We start from the raw sequence: 18845 nt of genomic DNA on the forward strand, positions 1-18845 counted from the left end.
CAATTATAAATTGTATTTTATGGAAGAAAAATTTTAAAATTAAAAAAATTAAAAATGACATCAAAATTATATACATAATTTGGTTCCATCATTCATCAATGATATTTTTTATGCATTGAAATTAAATAGAATGACATATTAGGTTTGATGATTAACCATACTCTAAGTCATTTGGGAGTCCTACGCAAATGAAAGATTGTACATATATGATAGCGGATGATGGTAAAGGTTCCATGAAATATTTTATTTATTACTCTGTATATCATAAAGCAGGAGATGTAGCTTGCAAACCCACAAGCTAGAAACTAAACCTATTTATTCAATTAAATCTCTAGACATATATAGTTAAAAAAAGGTTGGTTGATAAATATTATTTCACCATTAAAATATTAACTAGAATGATATGTGAGCCTATAGGGACGCACACAAGATCTATTGAAGTTATGAGGAATTTTGTAAAAATATCCATAATAAGTACAAATAGGGGGTGCCCATTTTAGGTGCCCATGCCAGCCAGATCTGGGATGATGAGAAGATCTGTCTTCTTCTTTTCTCAGATATATACCCCTTTTAATGAGAATGAATGATGAGAAAATCAACTTTGTTTACTTCCTCTAGGATGATTGAAAAAGAACACTCACACATACACTTCTAGAGGTCAAACACATGAGAAACTTCAAGATAGTCTTCCAGGGGGGAAAGTGGGAGTGGAATCAGTTACACACGGTGATGTGATTATGTTATGCTTTATAGCTTAAATACGATTGAATTTGTATGATCTGGACTGAAATTTCAAACAGTCAACCAAGCCCACTGTACCCAAAAACTTTAGTCCCATGATAACACACAAATTATTGGATTAATAATATGAAATTTACATGTTTTTTATGCTTTAAACCATTATACATGCATACTATCAAGCTTACAATGAATAAATCTATTTTTATAGTGATGTTCTGATTTGTGCGGACTTTTTGGCTTTTTAAAGATTTTTGTGACATTGATAAACTCAATTTTTGGGGTGTTTTTTACTGGTTGTTTAGCAGTTAATACGTGTGAGGATTGAGCTTATACAATGAAATTTATAACCTCACAGCTTAGGGTGAGTGAGGGTCGATCCACAGGGAGACGGAAAAAAACAGCAGAAAAATTCTTTCTATCAAATCAGTTCTTTTGGATCTCAATACTCAAGTATAAACTCTGGTAAACGATCTTCGGTACAAACGACAGAGCTTTCTTTAAAAGTCTCGGTGCAGCAAATCTTCAGTAAGGCTTTCCTCATCGAGGATTTGCCTTGCCTTTGGGAAATTTCACAAACACCCAGCGGGTGTTTGTGCTGAAGCGCCTGCGCAGGCGTGCTCGGCGCTGCGCGGCGACCACGCTCTGGCGCTGCCGCTGGCGACCACTGCTCGCGGCGCTGCGCATGGCGACCCTGCTCGGCGCTGGCGCGCATGGCGACCCTGCTCGCGGCGCTGCATGCGGGCGACCTTGCTCGGCGCGCTGCGCGCTGGCGACCTGCTCCGGCGCTGCCGTGCGCGGCGACCACGCTCGCGGGCGCTGCTGCTGGCGAAGCTTCTTGCGCAGCGCTGCTGCGTGCGGCGTTGTTCTCCGCGGCTTGGATTGCTGGCAACCTAGGCTGTTGCCTGGGTTGCTAGCAGTTGGGAAGTTCTGCAGGGATGGATTTCACGATCTTATGCGAGAACAATGGAATTTTTGCTAGAACGGAATGGGAAACGATTCAATCAACTATGAAATTCGAAATCAAGCGTAACCAAAGGAACAACAGAAATTGGAAATGCTGAAGACACATCTTGTGATCTTCAACCCAACTCTGATTGTCTTAGAAGGGAGAAGAAGATTGTACTGAAACTGAAACGCTCACGCCTCCTCGTGTCACTCCTTCCGGGCAAGGCGACGATCGTCGTGCTCCAGCTACTCCTCAGCTTGCTTCTCTCCCAGCTCCGATGCTCATCAGCCTTGGAGGGTCTGCAGAATTCCTTTCTCTCCAAGCCCTAGCTTCCTTGAGAGAAATTCTGGACAACCTAAAATCAACTCTCAAGAGGGTATTTATAGGTTTCTCTTAAGTCATGCCCAGGGGCATTTTCGTAATTTTTGCGTCTTTGAATTTTCGCCCGCTCCTCTTGATCCTCGTCTCTTTCCTTGATCTTCTTAACCTGTCTCTGAATGTTTACTAACCATAAAATGTTAAATATATTCCACTTGATTCTAAGGATCAAGTGGGGTTAGTAATTTCATAAAATGATGCATATGCATGATATTAGCATGAATTAACATTATAATTTTGATGAATGAAAGCTAAAAGGTTTAATTATTTGATGACATATTTGAGAGTCATCAAACACCCCCCAACTTAGATCATTACTAGTCCCTTAGTAATGAAATGCAGGTGAGAATAAAAGATGATCTCAAGTTGACTTTCGACTTCCGATAGCTTTGATTCATGCTCTTTTCAAGGAGTATTTTCAGCAATTGAACTTGACCAGCACAGGAGAAATTTAGGATCTATCGCAGCCTTCTACCTCAACTAAGTGCACTTGATCTACGGCGTACATATAGTAAGTATATAGTATATGGAGTAAGATCGAGTTAACACCCCAAGCGCACTACTGAGCAGGCGAGAGAGTGGTGCTAAGGCTAGCTCAATACTATGGCTATAGTAGCATCGGCTCAAACACATGGGAGACAGCTTTTCCACCTTTATTTTCTTTGGCATTTGCTGCTTGTTGGTCATTTTTGATGACAATCAACTTTAGTACTATGATGCAAGCTTTTGCTCGTTTATGCGCAGTGCAGCTTTCACTTTATAGTTTGGTGGCGCTTATCCACTACCCATGTGCCGTCCTTAGTAGACTGGCAGCTTATTCCCCCGACGAAGTTTTGTATCCTTCTTGGTTTAGGGAGCTTCACTCACGTCATAATAATATTGCCGATGAGCTAACACTAACCCTACTCTCCACTAAAGCTAAAAATTTTCGTGCAAGTGCTAACTCAACCCGAGGTGGATGGTGAGGTGAGATACGTATAATGGTCAGATATATGGCTGTAATAGTATGGATCATAGTGCACCTAGCTAGGCTTACTTCACCTAGGATTTCCTAGCTGGCCACTCTTGCTCTTCTACCCTTTTGAAAAGAATCGAATTATCATGCATATCATTGGACAAGTATCTCCTAGGATCATCAAATATCCATGGTTTGTGAATGCAAAACGAAATTTTTTTAATGGATGATGCATGCAACTGTACTCCCCTCCCCCCCAATAAAAAGGCATGTTCCTACATGACAAATCATAATTAAGAGAAAGGAGAAAGAGAGATCAAACCATGGAAGGAAAGGCTGCGATCAGCATTCGTGTTGTCCAGTGACGGTGTACCTAGCTTGGATAGGAGTTGCTGCACACGAAGACAGAAACAAAAACGAAGAAAACAAAAACAAAACACGGCAAAATAACAAAACAGAGAAAATAGACAATGGAAGCAAAAACTAATCAGATCAGATCATGCTGCATGTGTGGCTTTTCTAAAATAATATTCATGGGGCTATTAAGATCCTCTTCTTCTAAGTAGGGTTTGAGCCGTTGCCCATTCACAGTGAATTGTCTTTGAGATGTAGGATCAAAAATGGTAACCGCTCCATTCTCAAAAACCTGCCGAACAAGGAAGGGGCCATCCCATCGCGTTTTCAATTTTCCTGGAAAGAGTTTTAATCTAGAGTTGTAAAGCCATACTTTTTGATTCTCTACAAAAATTCTTCTCCTCAAGCTCTTATCATGAAACATCTTCATCTTGGCTTTATAAATCTTCGAATTCTCATAAGCCTCATTTCTTAACTCTTCCAACTCATTCAATTGAAGAAGTCTATGCTTGCCGACTCTATCCAAATCTAGGTTGAGTTTCCTAATAGTCCAAAGGGCCTTGTGTTCTAACTCAAGTGGTAGGTGACAAGCCTTCCCAAAGATAAGTCGAAAGGGAGACATGCCGAGAGGAGTTTTGTAAGCGGTCCTATAGGCCCATAATGCCTCATCTAGCTTCCTAGACCAATCTTTCCCATCCGGACACACTATTTTCCTCAAAATTTTCTTAACCTCCCGATTGCACAATTCCACTTGGCCATTGGCTTGAGGGTGATAAGGAGTAGTGACTCGATGATGGACACCAAACTTCTTGAGGAGGTTCCTAAAGTTGTAGTTTGTAAAGTGGGAACCTCCATCACTAATGATAGCTCGTGGGCATCCATATCTATAAAAGATGTTTTTCTCAATAAAATTAGTCACTACCTTACTGTCATTGGTTTTGGAGGGAATGGCTTCTACCCATTTGGAGACATAATTGACAGCCATCAAAATATATTCATAACCATTAGAACTAGGGAAGAGTCCCATAAAATCGATTCCCCATAAATCAAATATTTCTACTTCTAGTATGGGTTGTAGGGGCATTCTATCTTTCCTATTTATGTTGATGGATGCTTGGCATGCTAAACAAGTATTATAAAATTTCTGGGCGTCATGAAATAATGTAGGCCAAAAGAACCCTGATTCAACAACTTTATGAGCTGTTACCTTGGCCGAGTAGTGTCCCCCTCCGGGTTTGGAATGACAGAATTCCAAAGTGCTTCTTTGCTCGCTCTCGGGGACACATCGCCTCAAAATTTGATCTTGGCCTTGATGGAATAGCTCCGGATCTTCCCAAAAGTAAAATCGTGCATCCTTAAGCAGCTTCTTCCTCTCATGAGACGTCCATCCTGTGGGAATTTTTCCTGAAACCAAAAAATTGACAATGTGCGCGTACCAAGGAACCAATGTTCCTTGTGCAGTTAGGACAAATTCATCAGGAAATGCATCATTAATTTGTTCAGTTGGGGCGCCTATGATTCGGGAGAGGTGGTCGGCTACTACATTTTCACACCCTTTCTTATCTTTAATCTCTAAATCAAATTCCTGTAATAAAAGTACCCATCTAATCAACCTCGGTTTAGCCTCCTTCTTCGTTAACAAGTATCTAATAGCTACATGATCCAAAAAAACAGTTATTTTACTACCTAGTAAATAAGACCTAAACTTTTCTAAAGCAAAAATAATTGCCAGCAGCTCTTTTTCGGTAGTAGTGTAATTCAGCTGCGCATCCACTAAAGTTCTGCTGGCGTAGTAAATGACCACGGGTTTCTTGTCAATTCGCTTACCTAACACTGCACCTACTGCAAAATCAGAAGCATCACACATTAGTTCAAAAGGAAGGGTCCAATCGGGCCCTTGCAAGATAGGTGCGTTAACTAAAGCTTCTTTCAATTTATCAAATGCGTTCTTAGCCTCTAATGTTAGTTCAAAATCATTATTTTTAGACGATAAAAGATTTGTAAGAAGTTTAGAAATTTTAGCAAAATCAAGGATAAAACGTCTATAGAAACCCACAGTGGCAGAAACCCTAAGGGTTTTTAGGTTGGTTGGAGGTGGAAGGCCCTGGATGATCTCGATTTTGGCCTTGTCCACTTCCAATCCACGGTTGCTGACCATGTGTCCCAACACTACTCCCTCCTGCACCATGAAATGGGATTTTTCCCAGCTTAGGACAAGGTTGGACTCAATGCACCTCTTAAATACTTTGGTGAGGCTTAGTAAGCAGTTTTCAAAGGTAGATCCAAAAACTGAAAAATCATCCATAAAGATTTCTAGACATTCTCCTACTAAATCAGAAAAGAGGGCATTCATACATCGCTGAAATGTGGCGGGGGCATTGCATAGCCCGAAAGGCATATGCCTAAAGGCATATGTCCCTACGGGACTCGTAAATGTTGTCTTCTCTTGATCATCAGGATGGATGTTTACTTGGTTGTATTCTGAATAACCATCAAGAAAACAAAAATATTGCTGCCCTGACAGTTTTTCTAGTATTTGATCTATGAAGGGCAGTGGGTAGTGATCTTTCTTTGTCGCCTTGTTTAATTTCCTATAATCAATGCACACCCTCCATCCAGTGGTCAATCTCTTCTGCACCTCTTCCCCTTTTTCATTCACTTCTACTGTAATTCTAGATTTCTTTGGTACCATGTGTACGGGACTCACCCATCTACTGTCGGATATGGCATAAATAATTCCTGCATTCAACCACTTTATAATTTCTTTCTCAAGAACTTCTCTCATGTAAGGGTTGAGTCTCCTTTGATGCTCTCTACAAGGTCTTGCTTCCTCTTCTAAAAATATCATGTGTTCACAAATCGAAGATGGAATTCCCCTAATATCATCAAATGTCCAACCTATAGCATTTTTATGCTCCCTAAGTACATCGAGCAAGTCACTTTCTTGTTCAGGAGTGAGTGATGAGGAAATGATTACCGGTAAGATTTCCTTCTCATCTAGATATGCATATTTGAGGGATGAGGGTAAGGGTTTCAATTCTGGTCCTACCTCTACCGAAGGGGCGTCTATGACTTCTTCCTCTAGCTCTCTGCCCTCTACTTGTGACAAGTATTCCTTAATCACATCCTCTCCGTCACCCTCTTCACACAATTTTAACTCCTCATTGCTTCCTAAGGGACACTTCATCATTTTTGATATATCAAGTTGAACTCTCTCCTTTCCAATTTTAAACTCCACCGTCCCCTTTTCCCAATCCATTATCGTTTTTGCCGTAACTAGAAATGGTCTTCCTAAGATAATAGGAGCTAAGCTAATGTTTCCCGATATCTTCACATCATTCACTATAAAATCTACAGGTATTTCACAATTCTCTACAGTGATCATGACGTCAGTTAACCTTCCTTCGGGTTGCCTCACGGTTCCATCGGCTAGGAGTAAATCCATGTGTATTTCCTCCAATTCTCCAAACCCACACTCCTCATATAATGCCGTTGGGATGATGCTTATGCTTGCTCCCGTATCTAATAAAACTTTAGAAAATGTGTTTCCTCCAATTTCACATGTGATGAAAGGGGCTCCGGGGTCTCTCATTTTGATAGGGATGGCATTAAGGATGCTAGAGGCGTTCTCAGATAATTTAACTACTTCCCTAGGCTTCCTAATGGTGCAAGAGTCCTTAAAGTACTTCTTTAGGGAGGGTGCGCACCTAAGCATATCTTCTACAGTTACAGTCATGGTGGCTTTTTTAAAATTCTCCAGCAATCGGTTTTCATAATCAAGGATCGGTTTTTTTCTATTTAAAGCGGAAGGGTAAGGAACATGTTGCCCACTCGTAGAAGGTAGAGGTTCCTCCACGTAGGGAGAATCCTCTCCTTCTTCCTCTCGTGGTTCATTCCCCTTCTTAGAATTCTCTCTAGAGTTCTGATAGGGATCCTGAAGTTCTTTTCCATTTCTCAATTTTGAGATTGCTAGAACTTCAGGATCGTCTCCATTCGTCTCATCAGGAATGGAGTGCTGCACATGATGCAAGTTGCATGGATTTATTAATGGTTTCGTGGGAAATTTATAAGATGTGCAAGGTAGGTCTAGAGATATACCTTGATGTTCGGATTGTGCAGGCCTGAAGGTTTCTAGCATCTTCCTCATCTGCTCTTGAGACTCCAGCATTTGCTTTGTTTGAAATTCCATCATCATTTGCATCTTCATCTCCATCTCCGCCCGCAACTTTTGGTTTTGCTTCTCTATCATATCTGAAATGACGGGGGTAAGTGAAGAAAAATCAGGTTGGTTCTGAGATGGAACCTGATACTGATGTGGAGGCTTGTGCTGGAATGGTTGTCTCTGCTGGAACGGAGGTTGAGCTGCCGGCTTGTTCCCTTGGTGGAAGGTCTCTCCGTTTTGGAAATTTGGCCTCTTTTGACCTGCCCACGGTTGTTGCGGCTGGTTGAAGGCCTTCACCTCTTCTTCCATGGCTTGGCAGGCTCCATCTTCATGTTCCCTGCTGAAGCAGAGAGAGCAGATCTTAGCTTTAATGATAGGGGAGTTACCTAAAAAGACATTCTTCAAGGTGGAGGTGAGCTCCTCCAATTTCTGGCTAATCTCCCTTAGGCCCGCTTGTAGCTCTCCCTCCTTGGCGTTAACCTGCAGAACTCCTGCTCTTTTTGGCTGCAGGTTTCTCCCATTCTGATTGGCCCCAATCTCCTGCAAGTCAGTTTCTGCAACTCTCTCCAAAATATCGAAAACTTCATCCTCATATGCGGTATAAAACGTTCCACCCGTAGCGAGATTTACTTTGTTTTTCATAAAATCAGAGAGAGATTCATAAAATATTTGGGCTAGTTGACATTGCTCAATGCCATGGTGAGGACATTTCCTCAACAAATCATTGAATCTCTCCCATGACTCACTAAAGGCTTCTCCGTCATGAGGATGGAAATTGTGAATTTCTCTTCTATAAAAATTCGTTTTGGAGAGAGGGTAAAATTTCTGCAGAAATTTTCCTTGCATCTCTTCCCAAGAATTAAAAGTGATTCCTAGATTACGATACCATGCAAACGCTTTATCTTTAAGAGTTAGAGGAAAATATTTCATTTTTAACATCTCTGTAGATATTCCCGGAACATTTTGAGAAGAGCATCTAATAAAATCATCAAGGAATTCTAAGGGATTCTGTGCAGGTAATCCGTTAAATTCAGGTAGAGAATTGATCAATGCATTATCGTATCGAAACAAGATACCTTCACCGATGTTCAGATTTACATCGGTTTGTCGTAAGCTTCCGGACGGTGTAGACCTATCCAACATAGTTCTTCTCCTTTCATTCTGCTGATGTATCTCGTCAGCCATATTTCTCTGCTGAATTTCTGGTTCTGTGACTGTAGAATCCGGGGTGGCGTCTCTACTAATTTTTTCTGCAGACTTCTCACCAGCTCCTGAGCGTGTAACTACCATAGATTTTCAGCACAAATGTTAGCAGAACAATGAGCTGAGGATTTTTAAGTCCTGCAGCTTAAGGAGAATCAAGAAAACATTACTTAACAATTAAAAAAAATTCCTACTGTAATACCGTGCTCCCCGGCAACGGCGCCAGTTGATAAACTCAATTTTTGGGGTGTTTTTTACTGGTTGTTTAGCAGTTAATACGTGTGAGGATTGAGCTTATACAATGAAATTTATAACCTCACAGCTTAGGGTGAGTGAGGGTCGATCCACAGGGAGACGGAAAAAAACAGCAGAAGAATTCTTTCTATCAAATCAGTTCTTTTGGATCTCAATACTCAAGTATAAACTCTGGTAAACGATCTTCGGTACAAACGACAGAGCTTTCTTTAAAAGTCTCGGTGCAGCAAATCTTGAAGGCTTTCCTCGAGGATTTGCCTTGCCCTTTGGGGAAATTTCACAAACACCCAGCGGGTGTTTGTGCACGCGCGAGCGCCTGCGCAGGCGTGCCTGCTCCGGCGCTGCCGCTGGTGACCACTGCTCCTGGCGCCGCGCTGGCGACCCTCGCTGGGCGGCGCGCTGGCGACCTGCCTGGCGCTGCCGCGCTGGCGACCTGCTCGCGCCGCGCTGGCGACCTTGCTCGCGGCGCTGCGCCGCTGGCGACCCTGCTCCGGCGCTGCCGCGCGTGGCGACCCTGCTCGCGGCGCTGCTGCGGGCGAAGCTTGCACGCGCAGCGCTGCGTCTTGGCGTTGTTCTCCGCGGCTTGATTGCTGGCAACCCAGGCTGTTGCCTGGGTTGCTAGCAGTTGGGAAGTTCTGCAGGGATGGATTTCACGATCTTATGCGAGAACAATGGAATTTTTGCTAGAACGGAATGGGAAACGATTCAATCAACTATGAAATTCGAAATCAAGCGTAACCAAAGGAACAACAGAAATTGGAAATGCTGAAGACACATCTTGTGATCTTCAACCCAACTCTGATTGTCTTAGAAGGGAGAAGAAGATTGTACTGAAACTGAAACGCTCACGCCTCCTCGTGTCACTCCTTCCGGGCAAGGCGACGATCGTCGTGCTCCAGCTACTCCTCAGCTTGCTTCTCTCCCAGCTCCGATGCTCATCAGCCTTGGAGGGTCTGCAGAATTCCTTTCTCTCCAAGCCCTAGCTTCCTTGAGAGAAATTCTGGACAACCTAAAATCAACTCTCAAGAGGGTATTTATAGGTTTCTCTTAAGTCATGCCCAGGGGCATTTTCGTAATTTTTGCGTCTTTGAATTTTCGCCCGCTCCTCTTGATCCTCGTCTCTTTCCTTGATCTTCTTAACCTGTCTCTGAATGTTTACTAACCATAAAATGTTAAATATATTCCACTTGATTCTAAGGATCAAGTGGGGTTAGTAATTTCATAAAATGATGCATATGCATGATATTAGCATGAATTAACATTATAATTTTGATGAATGAAAGCTAAAAGGTTTAATTATTTGATGACATATTTGAGAGTCATCAGACATCTAATTCTAAAGAAATTGATTTTCTGAGGAATATACTTTTTATGAATTGTTGGACATTAATTTTCTAAGTAAGAATATAAACTTATTATATTTTTATACCTTTGAATTTATATTATGGGGGGTTATTTAATGTTTTTGCTCCTATTTTCCTGCCTTTCCATATGGTTGCATTGGACTTGATATAATGGGAACCAGTCGTGACTTTAGACAATGATTATCACATCCAATCAGTATAAAAATGTGCCTTTATGGAATCATAAATTGGGATGCCATAAGGGCCAATAATTTGTTGATTGCAGTCCAGTGGAAACAAGAAGTAATTAAAAGCAGAAATAAATGTGTATGAAGACCAAGAAAAGAAATCATTGTTTTGATGCATTTCTTGAAGTTGGAAAGTGAAAAAAATGGCACACATACATGGCAACAAGTGATTGGCAGAAAATGAAGAAGACATTGGCGTAGCACATGGATTCGCATTGCCACATCATTCCGATGATCAATATATTTTTCTTGAATCTGTTACTACATGAATCAATGCATCACTTAAAATTTTTTTTGGAGAGAAAACACGTTGATGTGGCGCATGGCAACCCATTGCCACATCATAAATTAATACTCCAATTCCTTTAATTTTTTATTCTTATTCTGTGGACAAAAAAGACAAGAAGATAGTGCCAACGATTAAAAACTAAACATCTAGGGAACATCATCCTTAAAATTGCTTCCTAGATTTATGGGTTGATTCTGAGATCCATTTAGCTTGTTTTTTGTGTCTTAGGTGTTTGAGAGAAGGGAATATAGAATAGAGGAATCTTACATGCAGTCATAAAATGCCATTATCTTAGCAGACCATAAGGATGCACATTAAGTTTCCTCACCTTACATTGATTCTTTTCGTCATAGTCAAGAGCTTGGTTTCATCTTATCCTCTGATCTCACCATCATATCATGCATTTACACTTTTTTATCATGTTTTATGCCTTTCATGTTACTGTATCTTCATCATCTTACCATCATCCTAGTTATGTGAATCACTCTTTCACCATGTTTTTATCTTTCTACTTACTTTCTTATCTTCTTATCAGCACTTCCTTCTTTGTCACTCATTCTTATAATATCATTCATATCATTATATCCGATCTACTATAATCATCTTAATTTTATTAACAAATACCACCTCTTGGTCTCACTTTTCCATGTTCATCCCACTCCATTTTATATGTATCTCCCCTTATCTCATTAATAATTATTTAAAGAATATTAAATTACCATTCCCAATGAATTTGATATGTAATCATTATTCCCAGTTGCAGGAGTACTTACTCGATTTATTTACAGGAGTACTTGCTTATATTTTTAATTGATTAAAATCAAAGGCCCTAACAATGATGGAAAGTCCTAAATGATGTTTTTCTGCACACATACTCATACTTTTTGGACTCATGTGCCTTGGGATGGGACATTACTCCCAGTTGAAGTCATACTTCTTGACATTATTAAAAGGCAATCATATTTGTGGGTATAAATTATGACAGATAGAGAATAAAAGTGGGAACAATAATAGAATGAATAAAAATCAAAACAAAAATATATTAATCTTTAGGAAAAATTAACACATGGAAAATCTGCTAATTTTGAAAAGAATAATAATTACTCAAAATAAGTTTTAATGGCATGTCACTCAGTTAATAAATAATTATGATTTTTTAAAATAATAAATATTAAATATAAACCACAAAAAATTCAAATTCAAACTCAATATCTCATTAGAAGGGGAGGAGAAGAGGAAGAAGGAAACAAATAAGGCCCACCAAGTCACTAGGGTCTTAACAAGATATGCGTTGATCTTGTGCTGGTGGCTATGAGGAACTAGAAAACGTGTGATGTAACACGAAGGACGCGAGGATCGAACGGCTTGTGCTACACCACAAGGAGGGCGGGGGAAGTCATGTTATGCAGCGGAGACAAATAATGCAGACATAATGCCAGTGATAATACGATGATAGAATCACTGAGAAGTATAAATCTGACGTCGACGAACACCAACGACCACTAGGCTACGGTAAGTATGGCCTGGGAATGCCACTAGGCTCCCGACAACCCAAACGATAGGTTGAGGACCCACGGTGCGAATACATATATTGTCGGTCGTGTGCACCATTCGACGCGCCAACCAAGTTTATACCGATAGAAACCTATTCCCACTAAACCTATCTATCAATAACCTAACCTCGACAGTGGAAAAAATGTTGGGAGGCACTGAAATAAATATATAATGCCAGAAGGGAGTTTATGAGCGTACAAGTAACGGCGGGGGGTGGGAAATGCCTGATTTGACAACAGTGGAAGGCGAGCTACATGTAGGCGCGATGACAAGGCGGGTAGTTACGGTAGCGCGAATAAGCACGGCGGCGGTGTGACGGTGGACGCAGCGAAGGGCGCGGCAATGGGTGCAGCAATGGGTGCGGCAATGGGCGCAACGGCTAGCGTGGTGGGGCACAGCCGCAGCAAGGCGTAGTGACAACAGGACACAACGGCAGCAGCACGCGGTAGGGTGGCAAAAGAGTAGCAGCATGGTGCGACGACTGCGACAGAACAATAGCAGTAGGGCATGGCAGCAGCGTGGCAGCATGGTGGCGAAAGGGCACGATGATGCGGGGCCTACAGGGTGTGGCGGCATGGCGGAACAGTAGCGGCAGGGCACGACAACAACACGGTGAGGCGGCGCGCCAGCGGTAAGGTGTGACGACACGGTAGTGGCAAGGTGCGGTGGCTGCAAGGCACCGGTAGGTGGCGTCGGTTTCTAGCGACTCTAAACTAGGGTTTCTGACTCCAATATGCAGTGGTATTTTGGTAAATATATGGAAAAGATAAAAATATAAAATAAACACCTAAGTAAAGGGAAAAAGGCATTCAAAAGTTCACATTTTCTCAAAATTCTTCTTCCACCTCTTCCTATGGGTGCCCCCCTCTTATAGAGGTTAATATGGGCCTTCCCCCTTAGAAATAAAGGGGAGAAGGCCCAATTAAAGTGTCCTAGGAGCCACTAATAGGAGAGAGACCCACTTACATGCCCACACATGGGACCACGCACGCACAAACATGTAGGTCCGTATAGCGGCCCAAACAAGTGCTGCAAACAAATACAAAACATACGCTGGCGACCGACATGCAAGGCCTACTTAGCAAGGAAAAAATAAGTGAAAGATAATGTCAAACCTCTAGAGGCCCGTTGACGAGGTCAAGTACTTTGAAGGCTGGATCTCACGCGTCAGCCCTCACTCGACGAAGTGGTTGAGTCCGGGTCTTCGAAGCTAGATGGTTCCCCATCAATGTGATTCTCTTCGATGATGGAATTTATCTAATCCAGAATCAATATTTCTGGGCATCTAATCCAGAAATCAATATTAAAACAACAACAAAGGGGGAATAGACAAAAATTTTCTGACATATGCTATTGTTGCCTCCCTTCACATGGTCTCAACTCCCAAACATTGGCCCCTTATGAAATTGGTCCATTATGGCAGACTCCATGAAAAGGTCATTTTGCTGAAAAAAATAGTTTATTCTGATTTATAATAAACTCAATTATACAGTGACTATTTGTTGATAGTATCAATTAAATTTTATCAAAATTGTTTCATGATAACCTTCTCTATAAACCTGATTGTATAGGATGAGAAAGGTGTTGTGTTCTAAGGCCTTGATCTAGATGAAATAAATGTTATTTATGTCGTAGAAAACTTGGAACATAATAGAAACAACATCTAAAAAATAATGAATCAAATCAATTGGGCACGAATTGTATTTGTGATTTCATGGATCCTCGAGTAAGACATGTTGAGCTACTCATGTGTGCAACCTCTAGACATATCCACGCAGTCTGTAACGAAGTGTGTTCACACTCCATGTTATAGATGAGCTAAGGGGATATCAACATAATAGAAACACAATCTAAAAAATAATGAATCAAATCAATTAGGCACGAATTGTATTTGTGATTTCATGGATCATCGAGTAAGACATGTTGAGCTACTCATGTGTGCAACCTCTATACATATCCACGCAGTCTGTAACGAGCTGTGTTCACACTCCATGTTATAGATGAGCTAAGGGGATATCAACAAATATGAGCTAATGGGAGAAGGGAGAAGAAGGGGAAGAGCTCTGAAGAATTCTGGCCTGAGTGAATTTCACTCAGGGTCTTTCCCTATTTATACTAAGTGTATTTTTGTCATAAACCGCCAAACTTGAAGTACATCTTTTGACGTCCAAAACACCATTTGTGTGTGACCCACTAGCCCAATGTATTAGCCCAGTTAACAATTCTAGTGGTCCAATAACTTTTATTGGCCTTCCAAATTAATTAACTATATCATCATATATATTAAATTAAAGCCAGATTGATGTAACCCAATTCATAGGTGGAGTCTTTAGCCCATGGGGTGCCAAGCAACACCACATGCTATAGAAGATACAAAGGAGTGTTAATGGACTCACTAATGGGTCCTTTTTGTCCTTGGTATAGTCCCTCATCCACTAGACACTCCTATGACGACTTAGGATATGGTCAATTGTCAATTCCTGATAACACACATGGTTAGTTGGATAATATGATGATATTTACATGTTTATTTTCAATAAATTGGTTATATATGCATGTTATTAAGCATAGAGTGATCAAATCCATTTTCAAAATTATTTTTTAATATTTTAAGGATTTTTTCATGTCATACTCTTAAATGAAATAATTTTTTAAGTTGGAATATGATTTTTTGGTGGATTGTTGGACATAATATTCATGAAGCTATGAATTTTAAGTCAGAACATACATATATGTTGAATTTACATTTAAATTTCTATGAATTATTAATGTAATGTTGGTTTTTATATCCTTTATGCCACGTGTCCTCTTTTGATTTGTTGTGTACAGGTGATGTTGTTGTGTCACTCATTAATCAGAGTTTTTATAGAGCATGCTGATGTGGTCTACTAACGGCTGCCATGTCACACCCCTTTATTTATCATTATCATTATATGAAAAGATATTGTCATTTCTCTATTTTGTGTTTTTATGTAGTGTCACGTGGATGATGCAGGCAAATCTGAATCAATCATTGCATTTAATGCAATCCTGAAGAGATCAACCCCAAAAGTGATGTGGTGGTACTGAAGAGGATGAGGAGAGAGAGTAATATTTGGATTAAATCAATGGTATAAATTATCCAACTTCAGGGATTGATATCTGATGATCCAAATGGCAGATCAAACTGGAATTCTGATGGCAGCTTCATTTTCCTACCCACTATCCCAATATTTTTAAAACGCATCTTTGAACTCACTTCCTCGTAGAGAGGAAAATGAAAGAGAGTGATGTTTTAAGGGTCCATCAAGGGTTTTATTGGTGTCTTTATGTTTGGTGAAGGTCAACAATGAAGAGACCAAACTACATTAGGAAATTGCCATGATCTGGGTGTAATGTAAGGATCTAAGGTGAGACTCTTGCCTTACATTGATTTAAGGACCACTTACACAACTGAAACGTGAATCGACATGATTGTTAATTTTATTTAATACCATTTAGGGATTCATACAGATAAATTCAGTGAACTCTTCCTACTAAATAGCACCCACTATCTATCCTTAGTGTCTCCACACTAAGACCGACCATACTCATCACAGGACTACAACACCACCATACTCATCATATGAGTGAGACTAGATAGTGCTATTCTATTTGGATGCTTTGTCGTCCTTCTTGAGGATCCTTCAAATACAAATATTTATTACACATGCTTAAACACCAGTGAGCCTCGTATTAGGTTCTCATAATATTCACTAAGTTTGATCATATATTCATAGCCTTCATTATAAGCATCACACATGCACTAAAATGAATATATTGTATCAATAAACATGGACTGAGATATGAAATTTATGGTTGGCTTTCCGGCCACATGTATTTCCATCAAAAGGGTCATCTCCATTGTGAACATACATTATGAATTTAATATATTTTAAATTGTGATTATGAGGATGAAAATAATATTTTGTAAGATATAAATAGATATAAGTGGGAAATGGTGAGATGAGAATAAATATTTATAGATGATATGAATATTTATATGAAAGGTGGAAAGATATAATTACATGAATATTGATAGGTAGATTAATAAATAGATATAGATAGTGATGCATGCATAATTAAGAGATGATAATATGGATAAATAAAGATAGATATGTGTACATAAAGTGGTTAGGACCTGGATAATGTTTTGGAAAGCTTTGTAATGCATATATCTAAATTAAATAGGTGTCGAGAAGATGACGACAATATGGAGGCAAGAACTTCACCTTGTATAGTTGTGATAAGTCTAAATTTAGGGGCTTTATGTAATTGTTGTACTTTGGACTTAATAAATAATATTTAAATTTAATTTTTACTCAAATACTCTGTAACTAAATTGGGTTAATGGTTATCCACATTGAAGCAGGAATTAAAATATGGTTTTTCCCTTATTTTGGAAATGAAATAAATGGGTTTCAAAAAACATATATTTTTAATTTTTCTATATTTTTTATAATTTTATTTAAATTTATAGGATTTATATTCAATAAGAAATAAAATAAAATTAGTAATACATGTATATAAATATTCCTAATTTATTTACAGTTATGAAAGTTAAATAAAAATATTTGGAATTCATATTTATAAGTTAAATTGAAAGCAAAAATGGCTTGAGATGAAAAATCTGACTTTTAGAGATTTACATGCTATTTATTTTCATTCTAAAATACGAGAAATACTAGATGCTGTTTCAATTTTTTTTTAAAAATTAAGAATTTATAAATATAAAATTATCAGAGAAGCAATTGACGGACATATATGGTGTCCGACTTGGGCTTAGGCACATATGGACATGGGTGGTTGGATCAAAGGGATCTGCCCGAGTCACAGATTAGTCCAATGGAATTAAGATGTAGCACAAAATATGAATGTTTTGTCCAAGTCCTGTTGACCTATTAGACGTTTGTAGTAGTGGACACAAGCACATCTGGGAGAAACTATGGCAACTGAGGGTGCTTGTTCCCCAGCAACATGGTGACACACATTTGGATTTTTAACAATAAATATTTTAATGGAAATTTAATTTTAGAAAAAATATATATTATTTGATTGTAGAGAGAGAAAATGAATGATTCTACAGAGAGAAAATAGTAAATATGTGGATAGAGCAAATGATGCAAGTGAAGGAAAAATGGACGAAATGGATAGGAGTGAATGTGAAAATTTATATCTATGTTCCTGAGTGCCGATGTTCTTGTCATAAGACCCCAATGCATCTTTCAAAACTTGGATGCTTATATTTTTTACAGAGTCAGGAATATTTCTCTGTACGAAAATGATGAACAAGGAAAAACATTATAGCAACTTTGGGTCCCCCTGTTGTATCAACGGGTGTAGTACTAACTCCTGCGTGGACCGACAGGCAAAGGGCTGCTACCAATGCAGCCAATGCAAGCCTAGTTTTGAAGGGAGAAGCCCCATATAGAAAGAAAATGATTCAAATTTAAGGGGAAGAAAGTAGAGATATTGTATGAAGTTTAGGGGGATAAAGAGATGATTCTAGAGAGATAAAAGGGGGAACAAATGTTTATAGAGAGAAAATGATGTGATGAAGGGGAAAATGGGCAGTAAATAATTGTAAAATATTAATATAATCTCTAGAAACTTAATGAATAATGCAGATTTATGTGTGTACATGATCTGAAAACTACATCCTCAGATTCGTTAAAATGTGCGCCAAAATGTTATCCTCAATCCTCATTTTTTTGCTTTTAAGGGCTCCAATGTTGCGAAGTGTTGACACTTCACCACATTTGTTGTGATTTTTAGCTTTCAGGCTTTCAAAGGGGGAACAAAGGATGTCATGTACATGTACTCATTTATGGAGACAAAATCTTAGTTCCATGATTATTTCAGTTTGACATCATAAATCATGATGACCAAAGGTGCCTTATTGAAATTATCAGCATATCGAATCATTGATCGCAATCCAAGTAGCTTAAAGACAATTCAGACCATGCTTGACTTGCCTTCATGATAAAAAAGTAAAATAAATATTTTTCCAAAGGCATTAAAATCTATGAAGAAACCATTGGAATTTCTCCATAGAGACATATTTCAAATCTTGGTGAAATTCTGTACAATTTAATACATGTTGATGATTACTCCAGGTACACATGTGTAAAATTTCTTATCTTCATATGTGAGGCATTGAAAGTCTTATCAAGTTTCTAAAGAGCACTCAGAGGCAACTCAAAGCCAAAATAAAATGTTCATGGTTGATCATGGTAAACAATTTTACCGTTTCAAGAGGCATTACTGGTAGGTGAAACTAGTTTTACTTTTGCGTTACGTAAAATTTTAATTTTATGGTTTAAAGCATATTTTATTATTTTAAGTATTCATTCTGATAATAGGTATATTCACACAACTCTAATTATTTTAGCATATATT

At 39.2% G+C, this 18845-nt stretch overlaps 1 non-coding gene across 1 annotated transcript; it reads left to right on the top strand.

Annotated features, from left to right (window-relative positions):
- Positions 1-8227: 8227 nt before the first annotated feature.
- On the top strand, positions 8228-8336 carry LOC144714352 (small nucleolar RNA R71). The gene has a single exon (XR_013584329.1). It is a non-coding gene; the product is annotated as a small nucleolar RNA R71 (small nucleolar RNA).
- Positions 8337-18845: the final 10509 nt, after the last annotated feature.

This window comes from Wolffia australiana, chromosome 1 (genome assembly GCF_029677425.1).
Source record: "Wolffia australiana isolate 7733 chromosome 1, ASM2967742v1".
NCBI classification, from domain to species: Eukaryota; Viridiplantae; Streptophyta; class Magnoliopsida; order Alismatales; family Araceae; genus Wolffia; species Wolffia australiana.